Source organism: Myodes glareolus, chromosome 9, assembly GCF_982192425.1.
Source record: "Myodes glareolus chromosome 9, mMyoGla1.1, whole genome shotgun sequence".
NCBI classification, from domain to species: domain Eukaryota; kingdom Metazoa; phylum Chordata; class Mammalia; order Rodentia; family Cricetidae; genus Myodes; species Myodes glareolus.
In genome coordinates this window covers 11,152,143-11,171,530 of record NC_142034.1, presented here as the reverse complement: position 1 = coordinate 11,171,530, position 19,388 = coordinate 11,152,143, and positions in this window count along the sequence as shown.

Below are 19,388 nucleotides of genomic sequence, written 5' to 3'. Positions count from 1 at the left end.
ATTAAAAGATATAGCTGAAGAAATACCACTAGGTTGCAAGACCTCTGTCAAGTGAATATTCGCCTTTTATATTTTATTTCTCTGAAGGAAGCCACTATTTGGAACTGTATGCTTTATTACTCTATTTCTTGCCTACATAATGTGGGGTTCTTAGCCTGCCTTCATTTGATTTTCAGTTTGTCTACTTTGCTCTAGAATATTGCTGTTGAACATGTTGACTATTCTCAAAGACATTCTGGATCTGTTATGTATGTCTTTAGATAAAGGGTTCCTTTGCAAACTTTTGTGCAACAAGCTAATAAACATTACTGGCTTTTTCTAGATGGTGGGTGGGATTGACCACTTACTTGCCTGACCTGTTCCAAATAATTACTGGAGACCCCTGACTCTTGCTACTTGCCGGAACACTAATACCTTCTTCCCCAACTATACCTCAGCCTTCTGTCCATTGCACATCTTTTTCTTGATATCTCTTATTTTTAATATATTCTTACACCTTTGTACGTTGAGAATTTCTCAAGCCACATAGACTTGATTGCTTAACTTTTGCTTCCGGTCTTTCTACAACTCATCTGCCTGCAATTCTACTTTACTAAAATCAGTAAGAATTTGGGTTGAATTTTCCATGGTGATTGGAAATCTCGTCTGTAGATTTCCAAGTTTATCTTTGACATGCTTTCTTTCCCCTTATCCCAGAACAAAATCTAGCTGTTCTCTGTTACTAGGTAACACAGGATCTTCTTTTCTTCAGTTTCCAATAGCATGATACACATTTCCTCTGCATCCTCAACAGCATTGATTTCACGTGTCTCACTACTAAAATTCCCTTTATGTTGATTCTAGTATTTCCTAAGATGTTAGACATTTTTGTTTTGCTTGGTTTCACTGTGCTTCTCACATCATTTTTATTTAATTTTTTCAACACCAGCACCCTTCTATATTTATTGCTAGTCATCTAAAGCAGTGTGGGAAATCTCTGAGAGGATTTGGGGATTTTCTACAATACTAGCCATTCTCTCAGCTTTGATCCCTAATCTATTTTCAAAGCCAGTTTTACACTTCTAGAGCTCTATCACATGAAACAGCACTCATGTTCCAGATAGTAACTTGGATATATTTATTAAATAACTACCATTTTCTATCATTGAAACAGACACTTTAAAAATACTTCATAATCTGGGCTGGAGCAATGGCTCGGCTACTATTAGAGACGAGGTTCATAACCAAAAGTACCTCATCAATCTTAACAACTTCCAAATGGAAACAGTACTCTAGAAATTTAGAAATGTGAAAAATGACTTAAGGCATTGGAAACAGACAGATGTAGACACAGATTCTGATCTTATCAGTTCTTAGGTCTATATTTATGGAAAAATGTGCAATATTTTAAGAATATTCTGAACTTGAACTACTTCCAAAATAAAACAGTACAAATAAAAGCTACCATTCAGATATATCTTCTTTCATTTCCTCTTATTCTTTCTTTTTTAAGTAAGTATTATATAAAAATTATTTCTTTACCTTGTTATATTCTTTCTTTTTTATGTAAGTATTATATAAAAATTATTTCTTTACCTTGTTATATTCTTTCTTTTTTATATAAGTATTATATAAAAGTTATTTCTTTACCTTGTTAATAACCAGTACTATTATTAATCTAGATTTTAAGTATTTTACTGCAATATATGAAATTAAATCATATGGATAATAATTTTGCCAACATATAGGAGACATCTATAATAGCAATTTCTGGTAATGGATTGATTTGGAGACTTTGTTGGGCAACTGACACAGACTTTAGAAAGATCTGTAGAAATTGCAAGTAGGTATTCTATAGGCTAAGAATTGTGGACTTAGGGCAAGAAGATCAGTGGATCAAGGTCAGCCCAAGTTAAGCCATTGAATGCATTCTCTGCTAGCATGGGACATACCAGATACGGTATCCGCAGTTAAAAAGAAGAGATAAAATTTGCATTTCCCTATGGCTAAGGATGTTGGACATTTGTTTAAGTGATTCTCAGCCATTTGAGATTGACATTCTGTTTTACACCTGTCAGAATGACTATGTTCAGAACCATAAGTGGCAAATCATGCTGCCAAAATGTAGATCAAGAGGAACTCTCCTCCATTGCTGGTAGCAGGGAAAATTTGTACAGCCACTTAGGAAATCAATATGTAGATTTCTCAAAAAATTACCTTAAGAATCAGCTATACCTACCACTCCTGAGCATATACCCTAAATACACTTCATCATGCCACATGAACACTTGCTCAACTATATTCACAATAGCTTTATTCATAATAGCCAGAAACTGGAAGGAAGCTAGATGTCTTTCAACCGATGAGTAGATAAAGCAAGTGTGGTACATTTATACAATGGTACAGTATTACTCAACTGATAAATTAACATCATGAAATTTGCTGAAAAATAGATGGGCCTAGACAAAACCATTCTGAGTGAGGTAATCCAGACCCTAAAAGACAAACATGGTATGTACTCACTCATAAGTGAATGTTAGTCATAAAGTAAAGGATAACCAAGCTATGATTCACATACCCAGATGAGCTAAGTACAAGAAGGGCTCAAGGAGGGGGACACATGAATCTCATTGTAAAGGGGCAATTATAGAATAGACAGCACCATTGGACAGGGGAAGGGTATGGATGTGGAATCATGATGGAAACAGGAGGGATCAGATGCAGAGAGGATAGAGGTGGAGAGTCCTGGGAGAGACAATTGGAATTGGGGACATTTCTGGGACTAGTTGGAAACCTAGTGCAAGGGAAATTCCTAGCAACCTTTGAGGGTGACTCTAGCTAAGTCTCCTAGAAATGGGGAACTAACCATTTTTTGTAACTAGAAAACTTATCTAGCAAAGGGGTTGAGACACCGAACAAGCCACAAAACCTTTAAACTACATTTTTTTTTGTCTAAAAGATGTGCTGGGGTAAAGGTGGCACAGAAATTTTGGGAGTGGCCAACCAATGACTGGTCCAACTTGAGACACACACCATGAGAGGAAACTCAGCTCTGAGTGCCACAGCCCAGGGACAAGATAGCCCAGAAAATTAGGGTAGAACCAAACACACACACACACACACACACACACACACACACACACACACACACACACACACTCACACACGGTCAATAATACTTCCTAATGATATCCTGCTATACTCATAGATTGATCCTTATTCCCACTGTCATCAGAGAGGCTTTGCCAGGAACTGATGAAAACAGATGTAGACTCCCACAGCCAAACATAAGGCCCAGCTCAAGAAAACCCATAGAACCAACTAACCTGGGCTCATGGGTACTCACAGAAACTGATCAACAACCAGGGAGCCTGCATGGGACTGACGTAGGCCCTCTGCATATATGCTACAGATATGTAACATGGTCTCCTTGTGGTACTCTCAACAGTAGGATCAGGGACTATCTCTGACTTTACAGACCAATCTTGACTCCTTTTCCTCCCACTGGGTTGTCTCATCCAGCCTTGATAGGAGAGGAGGTGCCTGGTCTCACTGCCACTTCATAGGCTGTGGCTGACTGATATACATGGGATGTTTGCAATTTTTTGAAGAGAAACAGAGAAGGAAAAATTGTTAATGGGTGGGAAGAGAGGAGGAGTAAGGGGAAGGAGTGACAGAACATGAAGGAGGGAAACTTTGGCCTGGATGTAAAATGTAAATAAATAATCACATAAATAAACAAAAAATAGACAAAGAAATAAAAAGATAAAGAAAGAAAATTTAAAGTATGTTTTTAATGGTTAAAATGCTTTGCTGTGAGATAATGTTTTAATATCTTGTAAAGATTTGTTACTTGTATTGGTTTAATAAAATGCTGATTAGCCCATAGCCAGGCAGGAAGTATATAGGTGGGACAACCAGACTAGGAGAATTCTGGGAAGAAGTCTCAGTCTGCAGTTGCCACCCATACGAAGAGGAAACAATATGAGAATGTGTCACTGATAAAAGGTACCAAGCCACGTGGCTAACCTAGACAAGAATTATGGGTTAATTTAAGTTGTAAGAGCTGGTTAATAATAAGCCTGAGGTAATAGGCCAAACAGTTTATATAAACCTCTGTGTGTTTTGTTGGGACTGAATGACTGTGGGACCAGGCAGGACAGAAACTGTGTCTACAATACTTAGTACCTTCTTTACCTATAGATACTTCAAATAATCAGAAAAAAATATAGTCTAGATCAGGACAAATATTATTCCTTTAAATCACACTCCACATCCACTCTAGAGCCCCAGCTCAGTTCTCACATTCTGGAATTCAGCCCCTTCTGGAGTGTAGCATAAATGAAATTACACTATTTGGGTTGATATTACCTTACCAGTAACAAGGAGTCTTAGGTTATTGAACAGAACCCCATTATCAGGAAAGAGAAACCCTTTGAGTTGTTGGTCAATATAGGCAATTGCTATTGCCTTGGTTGCCTCCTAGAATTTGAAGGTAAGTCCCTATAACTGAAGACCCCAGACACGGACATAGGACACAGAGGATTTAAATTGGGACTGATACAAAAACCTCCTCCTCAATGACTAGTTTCATAGTTCCAGACAGTGCGATGCAAACTTCAAAAGGAAGAAAAAAATCAAGTCCTACTTAGCTCCGATGCCTATGAATCACAACATGACAGGATATCCCAAAAAGTCCCCTAAGTGCACTTGCATCTTGGCAGTAACCAACAGTTCTCTAACTGGACTAAGTCCCACTCAACAGGAGGGAAAGTGTGCCTGTTACTATAAACCTAACCAAATACAAGTAGATCGTGGATCTTAGTGTTGTCATAGATCTTAGAGAGGAACCCACTGCTCACTTTTCTAGACAGGTATAATTCTTATATTAATTCTAAATACTGATGCCTACAGATATGTTTAGGCAAAACCCCTCATCAAGGGAGCATCATTCTGCTCCAGAAAGAGACTCTTGCAGAAGTCTATAGTTAGTCAAAATATAATAACCAATGGCACCTGGCCCTAGTTGATACACCTATAACACAATTCCTATACCTAAAATAGGGAACATTATGGAAGCAGGTATGGAAAGATTGTAAGAGTCAGGGATCAGAAATTTAGCTATGAGATTGCATCATTGGGAGAAGTCTTTGAGAGCATGAGGTCTCATTCCTTGCCCATTACTTTTTCTACTTCTTGCTTGTGGATTTATGATGTGAGCTCTCGGCTTGCTGATACAGCCAAAATGCCTACAACTCCCCATCATAATGAACTCTTACCCCTCTAGAACCTTTAGTCGAAATAAACTCTTTCTTCTACAAATTACCTTGGTCAAAGTTGCATTATCTCTCCAAACAGAATCACTGATTGAGATTAATAGTTGAAATACATGAGCCTGTGGGGGAACTTTTCTCATTCAAACCACCAATATAAGTCTTTTTATAATAAAACACACCCTCTCAGAGTCAGTTTTCAACGGCTTTCAGTGCCTGACTTAAGACGGCTACCCCATTCTATTTCTTCAGCAGATATGAAATTTATCTCAGTCAAACATTTTGGCTTTTGTCTCCATGCCTAAGATATTGTGTCATTCACCAAATTATCCATGATACGTTCACACAGATTTTTATCTAAGTTTTCCGTTCACTTGATATTATATTGTAGTCATAAAAGCTACGAGAACAAACCTACACTTGAAGCAAGAGTGTTTTGCAGTTGCTTTTGAAAGAAAAAAAAGAGTATGTTTAAATAATTTCAATCATCAGTTCTAGAAGAGAATCGATGTGTATAAGATACTCCAGGGTCCTTTCCATCCAAACGCTTCATGAAGCATCATGTGGGCAGAGTTTTCCTGGCCCAGCAGCAGCTTTCCAAACAATCATAGAAGAATCTTATTATTATTTTTTTTTTATTTTTCCATTCAAAAATGTCCTCCCCTCCTCCCATTCCCCTCCGGCTTCCCCAGTTCCCTTCTTCCCTCCTCTTCCCTTCTTAAGAGATGGCAGGGTACACTGCCCTGTGGGAAGTCCAAGGTCCTCCCCCCTCCATCCAGGCCTAGGAAGCTTTGCATCCAAATAGACTAGGGTTCCAAAAAGCCAGTACATGCAGTAGAATCAAAACCCAGTGCCATTGTCCTTGGCTTCTCAGTCTGCCCCCACTGGCAGCTACATTCAGAGAGTCCGGTTTGATCACATGCTTGTCCAGTCCCGGTCCAGCTGGATTTGGTGAGCTCCCATTAGATCAGGCACACTGTCTCAGAGGGTAGACCAACCCCTCATGGTCCTGACTTCCTTGGTCATCTTCTCCCTCCTTCTGCTCTTCAACTGGACCTTGGGGGCTCAGTGCGTTGCTCTGATGTGGGTCTTTGTCTCTATCTCCATCCATGGCTGGTCTAAGAGTCTATGGTGATATTCAAGATAATCATCAGTGTGATAGTGGGGCAAGGCTAGTTCAGGCACCCTCTCCTCTGGTTCCCAAGGACCTAGCTGGGGATATCCCCATGGACATCTGGGATCCCCTCTAGAGCCAAGTTTCTTGCCCAACCCAAATTGTCTCCCTTAGATATCTTCTTCCCTGCTCCTATATCTGCCCTTCCTCAATCTCCACCCTCTTACTCCCGCAAGCTCTCTCCAGTCTTTCCCTTCTCCCTTCTCGCTCCCCCTCCTCTTCCCCCATCCCCACCCCCATGCTCACAACTTTTGCCCGGTAGTCTTGTTTGCTTCCAATTTCCAGGAGGAACAATATATATTTTTCTTTGGGTTTACCTTGTTATTTGGCTTCTCTAGGCTTGTGATCTATAGGCTCAAAGTCCTTTGTTTATGGCTAGAGTCCACTAACGAGTGAGTACATACCATACTCATCTCTTTGGGTCTGGGTTATCTCACTCAGGATAGTGTTTTCTATTTCCATCCATCTGCATGCAAAATTCAAGATATCATTGTTTTTTTACTGCCGAGTAGTACTCTAATGTGTATATATTCCATGCTTTCTTTATCCATTCTTCCATTGAGGGGGATCTAGGTTGTTTCCAGGTTCTGGCTATTACAAATAATGCTGCTATGAACATAGTTGAACAAATACTTTTATAGTATAATTGGGCATCTCTTGGGTATATTCCCAAAAGTGGTATTGCTGGATCCTGAGGTAGGTTGATTCCCAATTTCCTGAGAAACCGCCACACCAATTTCCAAAGTGGTTGTATAAGTTTATATTCCCACCAGCAATGGATGAGTGTTCCCCTTACTTCACATCCACCCAGCATAAGCTATCATTGGTGTTTTTGATTTTAGCCATTCTGACAGGTGTAAGATAGTATCTCAAAGTTGCTTTGATTTGCATTTCCCTGATCGCTAAGGAAGTTGAACATGACCTTAAGTGTCTTTTGGCCACTTGAACTTCTTCTGTTGAGAATTCTCTGTTCAGTTCTGTACCTCCCTTTTTAATTGGGCTAATTCGAATTTTACTGTCTAGTTTATTGAGTTTTTTATATATTTTGGAGATCAGACCTTTGTCTGATGCAGGGTTGGTGAAGATTTTTTCCCATTCAGTAGGATGTCTTTTTGTCTTAATGACAGTGTCCTTTGCTTTACAGAAACTTCTCAGTTTCAGGAGGTCCCATTTATTCATTGGTGCTCTTATTGTCTGTGCTACTGGGGTTATATATAGGAAGTAGTCTCCTGTGCCCATGTGTTGCGGTCTCTGTCCATTGGTTGACGTCTCTGTTTTTATGCTAATACCAACCTGTTTTCATTACTGTAGTTCAAGAATCTTATTATTAATTATAAATGCTCCACTGATAGCTCAGGCTTATTACTAGCTAACTCTTACAGTTTAAATTAATACATGTTTCTTAACTACCCTCTGCCACACAGCCCATGACTTGTTACCTAATTTTCTGCACATCCTGCTTCTTCTGTATCTGCTGGCATCTCCTCGGACCTTGCCCCTCTTTCTTTCCTGACCTAGTTTGATTGTCGTTCTTATAGTTCCTGTCAGACTACTGTCAATCAGCATTTTTATTAACAATGAGAGCAACACATTTTCACAGTGTGCAGGATTTATCCACAGTGGTGTCATTCACTTCCACTTTAGTAATTTCATTTCAATAAGCATTATGCTCAGCCCCACGTGACTTTATATTGACTCTTGGAGCTGATATGTGTAATGCAGAGTTGTGAATATTTCATATTCAGCTGAGGAAAACAGCACTACATTTGTGAGCTAAACCTCACACATTGCTAATAGCTTATTTTCACTTATTTTTATCTGCCTCTTGAGGGTTGACTTGCTGCCAATGTATTTAAGCTCAGTCAATGCGCCCATACAACTCTTCCTGGCTTCAGAAACAACTTTTAAGTTCTAGGCACATCTCAAATAAATATTTGCAAAGCAATTCAGTGCTTAAAAATACCTCAGCAAAGTGATGCTCAAAGTCAGGGGGTAAACATCCTAAGGACAGAAACTTCAGTATGTGTCATGTGTGTCAGCATCGGTCATAGGGGCCATTCATAATAGTTGACTCAATAAATTAATCCAACTTTCCAATGTGTCTCATAATCTGAAACCTTGAACAAACTAGAAATGAGGTTTAATGTTTTGAATGTGTATTTGCATTCAATGGTAGTTGCCTGTGTAACAAAAGACAATAGGAGGGAAGTGAGCTTATATATTGGCTCTGACAGCACATTAGTTGGTTTGAAAGTCCATGGCAAACAATTCTTTTGAGTTGTCAATTTGCCTCATCAGGAAAGTGTTTTAGAAAAAAATTCATAACAGAGAAAATGCTAAGTTAAAAAGCTACCCCTAGCTTAGAATTTCCTCATTGGAAGATTTGTCTGCCAATGCCGTCAGCCTACATTATGCCAAGAAATTTCCTCCTGTGCTGTCTTTCTCAGAGCCTTAATTTCCTGGGGAGTCAGGATCAGTCTACTCACCTAGTTCTCACAATAATGAACTTAGGGCGACACATAGACTGCTCCCAATGGAAGCTGGAGCTCCAGAGCTTTGGAAAAATCAGAACATTTATTTTGTCACCACAATGGTGGCAGATACATATGCATTTGACATTTGTCTTCAAATTTCTCCTCAATGTTCTCCTGAAATAGTTGCAGCCCTTCCCAAATTAAGCTCCTCAGTGAGATGAAAAGATATGTAGTGAGGTCAAAGACATCTTTTACACTCCCCATACTTGGATCTATATTTTTCTTTTTTCACAATTTTCTTCGTTTGTTTTTAGATTTTAATCCCATGTGTAAAATAGCTTAAAATCCTTTTGAAAATATCAGACGTAGCATGTGTGATTTAGGAACCACAGAGAGAAATGTGAAAGTCAGCTAGAGCATTGGTGACAAAAGAGCCATCCAAAATAATTTTAAAACATGAAATGCATTTCAGCAACTCTGCTTTGGAAGCAGGTAATTTGTGAGTTTAGCAATCTTTCTTACGTTATTTTTGTAAAAAGAAAGAGATGTCATTAAATCCCAGTATGTCATGCCTATTGTGTTTGAAAGCAGCTGTTATTTCGATTCCCTTTGCTTAAAGGCCTTAGACTGCCTCAAATGATAGAAAATCTGAAAACAATGAAAAGTAAAGAAAGACACATTACTCTTTTATTCTCAACCAGAAAACTGTACTTTGTTTCAGGTGACAGTTCAGTGAGAAAATGAATTATCATGACCCAGTGAACAAAAGAATCCATTCAGGGTTTAGAAGTTTAATTTATGTTACATTCTTGCTACCAAATCTATTTTCCTCAGATACTTTTCATAATAAATAGTTACGATACAACAAAGAGTCAGGTAGTGTCTTTATTTTGAAACTTAATAATATGCAGATTTCATTCCTTCTATTAAGAAGCAAGCTGCTATGATTGCCTCTTGAAAACAAATAAGCAAGTATAAAGAAAGGCAAGCGTTTGTTGTATGCAACTATTTAAGGAAATGTTTTGATTAGGTTTTATGGAAATTTCACACATAAGCTTTAGAGATATTTAAAAGGGATACAAAGGTGACACCAACTTTTATTAAGAATTTGAAATTTGTTTTCTTTTTTCTGATTCTAGTAAACATCTCATTTCAAATTAGATTCATTCTTATATGCAGCTTCCATTTCGATGACTTAGGATATGAAGATGGGAATACAGTCAGATGTAAAAAAATATCGGGGTGAGGGAGAGAGAGAGAGAGAGAGAGAGAGAGAGAGAGAGAGAGAGAGAGAGAGATGTTCTTACTTTGTGTTCTTTCTATTCTCTGGGGTTTAGTGCTTCCTAGTTTGGCAACATGAGAGAGAAGACAGAGGGAGAAGCAGACTATTCTAACATGTGAATGTGGGACTTATTTTTGCTTGCTTACTCTGTCAAATCAGTCACCCAACCACATCTTTAAGTTCTGTTTTAGTATAAATGACATTTTTGATCTGACAAAATATCAGGCAAAGACACTGAAAGGCCTGAGCTTCCTTTTCTTCAGGCTCCCAAGCAGAATATTTGATTGTTTTTCTTGAATGGTTTCTGGGAGACTAGTGAAAAGGAGGACATTTCATAAAAAATAGGTACAAGATTTTTATAAGGAGGTCATTTGTTCGTTCTTGTCTACCCATACTCAAAATAACCACTCAGAAACTATTTTATTTAAATCACTGCTTGGCCAATCACTTAAACATATTGTTAGCTAGCTCTTATATCTTTGGTTAGCCCATTTCTATTAATCTGTGTATTACCATGAGGCTGTGGCTTACCAGGTAAAGTTCTTCTGTGTCCAGGAGCACTTCTTAAAGTGCGAAGCAACATTACTAAGACTAAGGCTGATTTGCCTTTTGGCTCCACCCAGTCAAATATGTCAGAGGTCTCTTCATTGTTTCTGAGAGCCATTCTCTCCACCCCAGACCCAAGGTCATGTTGCAGTAGATCTGTGCTACCATTAAGCAAGTTGTAGCACTCTGTTTACAAAACCCATCTAAATGCTCCATAGCCAAACCACCTGAAAGAGTCAGGGTTCATGCTGGGAGCATGGTTCAGGAAGGTACTGTTTCAAAACCATGGGTTTTTTTGGTCTGATACTCCTGAATCAGGAAGACTTCTCTTAAAAGAATCAAGCCTCTGCTTGCTTCTAGCAAAGAGAACAAGAATCTGTATTTAAAATCTGGTTTTCTATGTCTAGAATTTCTTGTCAAGCTCTCTCTAGTTACCAACATTGGTGCACTAATCTGTGTTGGAACCACTTGTTCATTCCCTGGCCACAAAGACTCCCAAAATAATCACACAGAATCTATATTATTTAAATCACTGCTTGGTCAGTCACTTGAGCGTATTTGCTACCTACCTCTTATATCTTTGGTTAACCCATTTCTATTAATCTGTGTATCACCATGTGGCTCTGGCTTACTGGGTAAAGTTTTGTCTGTCATCCAGAATCTGTCTCCTGCAGGGCTACATGATTTCTCTTTGATTCTGCCTTCTTTCTCCCAGCATTTAGCTTAGTTTTCCCAGCCTTGCTTTGTTCTGCCCTGCTATAGCCCCAAAGCAGTTTCTTTATTAATCGATGGTAATCACAGCATACAGAGGAGAATCCTGCATCACAGGATGTTGCTGGTTAAAAACATGAGGAATCTTGTATGTTTAGGTGTTTGATAAATTTATTTTCTTCATTTGAGTGCCTTGAATTAGCACACACACTTACATGGTTTGTGTGGATGTATTCCAAACTCTGCCAATAGATCCTTATAGGAGAATGGAAGCTAGCTTCACCTACAGAGGACTTTCTCTGCCACCTGGTCCTCTTCTTCAGGAGCATCAGAGTCCAGGGTCCACTATTTTGCATAAGTGCTTCTGCTTGTTTCATTTTCCCTACTTGTACTTCCTGCCCCTTTATTCTTCTAGTCATCAAAGCAGTTTCTATACATTCCAAATAAAGTTCAAATTTTTGCAGAATTCTTCCTTTTCATGGCACATTATGATACCTTACTGCTATAGATGCCATGTAGAGGTCTGGGAGCACCTAGTTGGCTTTCCAGGTTCTTGTGTCCTTGACAAAAGAATTAGTCCCAGCATACATGAAGAGTGGTGAAAGTAGAGACAGTTTATCATGGGGGAAAAGCAGTCCCAGGAATGGAAGCAGATTAGAGAAAGCTGGGGAGAGTTAGAAGTTCAAATGACATTGGGCCAGGAGAGTAATATTCTTTTGGTCATTTAAATGGCACTCACTTTTATGTCTTGCTTGCTTTTCCAGAGCACACACTGTCTGTTACATGTAACTCTGAGGGGAGGGCTTCCAATGTTTGTGCCAATTGACATCCTTCGTATTTTCACCTTGACCATCACTCCTCTCTTAACCTGTTCTCTGTCACATTAGGGCACAGATTATGTGGTTGTGTGCCATTTATATGGTTACGTGTGTGTGTGTGTGTGTGTGTGTGTGTGTGTGTGTGTGCATGTGTGATTGTAGTGTACCACCTTTCATTGTGCTTTCCATGTTAATTCCTTGCAACATTTTAGATAAAAAGAATTATATTTCAAAAATTACCATTTAAGGATCAATTATATTTCTATTTATTATCACCTGCTAAATATTCTCTACCTGACATGTGCACTAAATCCTGACTTAAACATTAAAAAGTAAACGAGACAAACACCAAATTAAACTTTCTTACTTGATATTATATAACACTGAGACTAAATTAGCTCATTCATAGAGCAAATATAAGATGTCACAGTAATAGGGAATATGAACTTCTGCCAATACCATGCCCAGTTCCTTAAAGACAGGGAATATTTTCCTATAGTTGGACCCATTACTGCAATTAGTCTTAGCTAACTGATTATAAGAAAGAGTGCTCTATCCAATTCTTGAGACTAGAATCTAAAAGAAGAAGAAATCATTTTTATCATTCATTGTATACTCTTGGCAATTAGCATAAGCAAATGTTCTGTACTTAAAAGCACCTGGGTCCCTAAATCGCTTACATGTTTATCATCAAAGTACAGACATTGAAATAAAGGAGGCATGCTAAAGATAAAGCAAAAATTGAAATTACTTTTTTGCTTTCTTTGAAAAAAATGGCTATTTACGAGTAGGATCAGAGTAGGACTTGGCTTGCAGACATGAGGAACCAAGTTTGAATATCTAGCATTATGTGAGAAGCCAGATGAAGCATCAAGTGACTGAACCCATGAGTAGACTGGCAGAGACAGAGGAATTCCTTGAGCTCACGGGGCAGACGGGCTGACCAATTTCAGGGAAAGATCTTGCCTCAAAATTAAAAAAAAATAATGGGAAGAATCATAGAAGACATCTGGCCTTGACCTCTGGCTTCCACATAAGTGTGCAGCATCATATACATGCACACACACACATACACACACACACACACACACACACAAATAAATAAAGTTGTAAATAATCCGCAGTGGTTTAGATTTATATGATTTACAGCTGACTATGGATCTTAGGTCTTCATCTGAAACTTGAACGCCCATGTTACTCATTTACCCTGGATCATTCTGGATTGCAATAGTGCCTCTTGTAAATTCTCCGTAGGTCTGGACACTAGGTGATATGGTGAAGCTGCACAGTCCTCTGGCTTCTGAAAGCTGCTGGTTATGGAGATGGCATTCTTCCTAGCAGGCAAACAAAATCCAGACAACAATCAGGCCACTTTGAGCCAAACAAGGGTGAGACAGCCTCTGTTCAGTGTTGTATGTGTGTGTGTGTCTGTCTGATTGTATCTCTGTCTGTATATCTGTCCAAGGAAGGAGACAACTATTTATTTACCTATTTCCTATTGCTTTTTGTTGGTTATTCATACTGGATAAGAATTTGTTTTTTGTTTGTTTGTTTTGTATTGTTTTGTTTTTTGAGACAGGTTTTCTCTGTAGCTTTGGAGCCTGTTCTGGAGCTAGCTTTTTTAGACCAGGCTGACCTTGAATTCACAGTGATCTACTTGTCTCTGCCTCCTAAGTGTTGGAAATAAAGACAGGCTGCCATTGCCCTGATTAAGAATTTTTAACAACTGAAAAGTTGATATTGTTCTTAGAAATGAAGGTGGTAATTGCTGTAGTGGATATGTGAGAGGTATTCTGGAGGCTACTAATGCCTGATTGTGAACCTATTAGTGAGGGTGTTGGGAACTGAACTTAGGTTCCCTGTAAGATCAGCAAATGTTCTTAAGTGCTGAGCCATCTTTCTAGCACCCCACTCCCGCCAGAAACCTAAGGATTATAGAGGTTGAGTTGAGCAATTTCCCTTAGTTATGTAACACTGGATGACGTGGCAAAACTAAACTCAGACCCAAATATGTTCCACTTCCTCTCCCAAGTGCTGAAAATACTCCAGTTTTGATATCTATAGACAATGAAAATGAAGCCTGGGTATTACCCAAACAGACATTTTGAAAACTTTGCCCTAACAAAAGGATCCTGGTCTTCTGGGAAACTTCAGCTGTAAAATTGCCCTTAGGGAACAAGAACTATTAATTTTCTGATTAGTTTTAGGGGGAAGGTAGAATGAAAGCTGCTTCACCTAAGGCAGTGAAATCACTTTCTGAGTCAATTCTACTTGTGAACCCTCCCCTTTCAAAGACTCCTGAATCTTATTCCACTTTGTCAACTAAAAGTAAATCTTTAGCACATTTCCATGGAGGATTTCATTAAGCAACGTGGGTTTCAGGTGCAGGCCTGGAGCGGGATTGCTGAGCACATTCTGAAGTCTCTGTGAAGCTCCGGCGATGTGGCTAGTGAGTGTAGTTCTAGCTATGAATCAGATTGTCTGGTGAAGGATTACTAAAGGAAAATATGGAGGGGCAAAGACAAGACATGAGGCCATTGCTTCCATTCTTGCCTGCGTGGTGTGCGGTTTGATGGTGTTCAGCTGTAGATGTTCTGAAAGGCTGCTTCACTCAGTCTTCCGAGGGACCGTGAGCATACACGGACCACCAAAGTCTCATTTGCTGACTTTATTGTACGTGATTACGACATGATTAGAACTATATACTTCCTGCCCTGTGACATCCTGAGAAGCTGTTCTGGGTCACATTCAATTAAAAAAATAAAGAAACTGCCAAGTAGAGGCCTCGAGAATTTTGTGAGCTAGAGAGCGAGAGCTGTAGAATACCTGAGTCTGCTTTCTACAGTGTGTGAAGGTGTGTGTGTGTGTGTGTGTGTGTGTGTGTGTGTGTGCGCGCGCACGTGCGTGCATGTAAAGCACAGACTGTGATTATAAATGGGGTGGCTGAGTAATTTCAGAATGAGAGAGGCTGTGACTGATGAAGATGAGAAGTTGAACTCTGGAATATGTTCGCCTACTAGGTATGTAACATGTCTCTGCTGAGCTCTCACACCCCACACAGTATGGTTGACAGAGACTAAGGTCCTAGCAAGTATTTCATACTTTGAAAATTACTTTCCTGGGATTGATTCCTCACATTTTATACATGCATCTGCCCTTCCGCCAATGATGTTTCCATGGGCCTTAAGGGTCCTAGATGAGGTATACAGCTTCACTGTTTCTCATTTATCAACAGATCCTTGAACTATAAGATAGTATTTGAAACAGTCTATCAAGAAAATACGATCTGGTAAGTGAGTAGACAGCATATATCTTTCAGATTACTCCCGGGTGTTTTAGGTAAAGGAATACCTTGAAGGCACAGACATACACAGTAATGGGATCTTTACAATGTTTCTCTATGGCTTTGAACTCTAGGTCAATTAAAGCAAAAGAGGCATACTCTAACTTCTCGAAATGTTAAACTGAAGCAGTTTAATCTGCTTGACTAGCAAATCTATTCGACCAACATCAAAAACAACCCTGCCTAAAGGGAAACAAGAGAAGAAGAAACACAAGCTGCATGGTATGTCTTTTCTATGGAAGCACGTAGAAGCTGCAAGACTCAGTTTTAGGTTTCTACCCCCTGTGACTCCTAGCCGCATTGGGTTACTGGCTAAAAGAGCCCTCGAAGTCCTTTGAAATGTGATATCTTTCGCCCTCTGGTGGTTATTACAATAAAAAGTTAAGCCAAGAAAACTGTATGAGGAAATCACAGCATAACAAACTCACAACAAACTGGGGTCTCAAAAGCCACTGCAGAGCCAGGTTCAAGTTGGTGCAACTTTTAATTAAAAGCTGCAGTCTTTGAACAAGAAAGGGAAGCATTTACTCAATTTTCAGGCTTCTGGGAAATTTACCGTCGACAGGTTTTCTCCATCACTTTCCAGGAACTTGCCCACTGTTTTCACAGACATAATATTCAGATTCCAGAGATTCTGGCTTGGTGGAGAGGACTTTGGAGTCTTCCACTTCTTTCAGTGTTTTGCTTGAGAGGCTTGCTGTAACTTGAAGGGGAATTTCTGAAAGAAACTTTGAACTACGCAAAGAGGGTGGTTGTACAGTAATGCATTGAATGAGACCTGGCCAGGATTTAACCAACTTGTCTGCTTCTCTTTTTGTTGTGTCTGGGAGACAGAAAAGGAGACTAGCCATTATGTTGTGAAGCTATCATTAAATTTTTTCAAGTACCACTTGTGAATGACACACATTGGCAAAGAAGACCATGGGAACAAAAAGACAATTCATTGAAGGTTAGACCATTTCTATGTCACGCACAAAGTTGATTGAATTGTATGTGAAAATATCCCATGTTTTATGCAGTACTATCTTAGTTTTCTTTCCATTGCTGTGATAAGACATTGATCAAAAGCAACTATGGGAGCCTGGAGCTTCCCTAACCTTGCAGTTTACAGCCCATCATAAAGTCAAAGGAGGCAAAGTACTCAAGGCAAAAACCTGGAGGTAGGAACCTGGAGGCAGAGAGTGATACAGAGGCCATGGGTGAATACGTTTTACTGGCTTGTTCCATTTGACTTGATAGCCTACTTTTCTTATACCGCCCAGGATCACCAGTCTAGAAGTGACACTGCCCACAGTGGACTGGTTCCTGTCATGTCACTGATTGATGAGGAAACCTGCATACAGATTTGCCTACATGAAATATGATGGAGTTTTTCTCCCAGTTGAGTTCCTTTTGTCAGATGATTTCACCTTGTGTTATGTTGACAAAAATATTAGCAAGACACATGACCTCCTAAATCATTATTTAATTACTAATAAATTACTATTAAACCATATACTTTCCTTTTTTTGCTTATCCCCATGACCTCTGGTAAATATTAACATCACAATATAAAACAAAGTATAATTTCAAAAGTCACACAGACTTTAAAAGTTCATTCACCTTAAAAAATGAAATCTCTTTAATATATCTAGTTTCTTTTACAGAGTCTCTTTACTGTGGATACCTCTAAAATATAAACTGAAAGCAACTTATGTACTTCTTATTTCAAAAAGGAAGAATCAGGGCACAGTTACAATCAGAACAAAAGAAAACCACAATTCAACAATGGGAACCAAATTCTGGAGCTCAGTGCGCTACATCTGGTGTTCACTCAGGATCGTCTGGGTTCCAGAGTACTTGGCCAGCTCCACCTCTCAGGCTCTGCCATTCATGAGACACGTAGCTCGCCTCACAGGCTCAGGGCATCTCCACTCCAGAGTTGCAGATCTTCTCATTAATCATCCTACAGTTGGGCATTTCCAAAATGCTTGAGCATCCACGAAATGCACCTATACCAATAGCCTCCAGGCCTCTCTACAGGAACACCAAACCTGCCACATGGTGCAAAGCTTTGACCTCACTGTGACCTTTCTGTCCTTGAGTTTCCACTACTGTGGCTTCAGCTTCACCATTAGCCACACATGGCGCCCAGCCCCTGCTTCTCTCCAGGGCTCCTCAGCACCACAAAACCAGTACCACATGGGAAATTCTTACACATTCCTGAGTGAATGGAAGTAATGTAAATAGAGTACACATATATAAAATTATTGAAAACTAAAATAAAAAACAAATAAACAAATTAACGCAGTAGATTCAATCCCTCAAGTATTCCAATATATATATTTTTCCTGGGCACTTATATATTTTTTACACAAAGGAAGAAGATGAAATTAAGAGGAAGGAGATAAATAAAAAAGAAGAAAAAGAAGAAAGGGGGAAAGGTAAGAGAAAGGAACGGAAAGAGGAGGGAAGAAGAGACACTTAGAGGTTACAGAGTTTTGTTCTTCACATTTAACTAAAACAGGCCCTGACAGATATTCAATTCACAATAGATTCTTTCTAATTGAACCCTTTGTTTGTAGCGCAGTACATAAATATCTCAGGTAAATAAGAATCAAAAGGCTCATCAGATTTGTATACAGGTGTTAATATTTTAAGCACTAAAATTTGATGGAAAAGTTTCATACCCACATCAAGCCTTCTTTCGTTTTCCTACATAATCAAAAATTTCCCCTTTCTCCCCCTTCCTTTCTTCCTCCTAACATTTCATTTTATGAAGAATTGCATGCAAATTATTCATAGTTCTTTTCTATGTTAGCCCCAATGGCGTATGTAGTGGTAAATCATGATTTCTCTTGGGTAGCTGCTTTCCCCCCCGCTTAGGATCTGTCCTGGCTCCTGGCATCTATTTCAGCATCAATAATTTTATTATTCATGAGAGCTGATGCAAACTTAAACCAAATTATTATAATCAATTTATCTTATCTGAATGAGGTGTGTGTGTGTGTGTGTGTGTGTGTGTGTGTGTGTATGTGTGTGTGTGTCTGTGTGAATGTATACACTATTTGTATGTCTGGTTTCTGGTGAGACGAGAATCGGGATTCAAATTCTCGAAACAGGAGTTATTGATGGTGGTGAGCAGCTGTGTGATGAGCAGAATTCTGTGCTCATAATAACCGAGACGTCTTTCCAGTCCCTAATTTATTATTTTTAATCAAATTATATGGCTTAACTGTAGCCAGTAATTGTGTTCTCTATCATTTATATTAAGCAGAATTATGCATTTGACTAAGTCCAAATTTGACATGTCAGATTCAGGAGATTTGTGAACTTTTAATATCATGAAACCAAGATTGATTTGTATTATAAAGAACTAAAAATTGATAGTTGTAAAAATTGGTTCTAAACCAAAATCAACCCATTTTGGTTAATCTGCTTATCATGAGGTATCCTTGCTTTGATTTCTATTACCATAGATGGATTTTATTTTTCTAGAATTTTATATAATTAGATAAAACACTACGCTATATTTCATCTATTTCCTTCTCTTAACAAAGTCTTTTTGGCATTTGTCTTTTTATATTGTCTAGTATCTGGCTCCTTTCTCTCACTAGCCTGTTGACAGACATTTAGATTATTTATGATCCTAGTTTATTATGAGTGAAGCTGCTGTGAGGATGTTCATACATGTTGTTTGGAGACACATGCTTTCAGTTCTTTGGATAGACGCCTGAGAATGGAATTGATGGATCTAGGACAACGTTCATTTTTGAAATAATAATTTGCATGTGAAAGCAAACACAGTC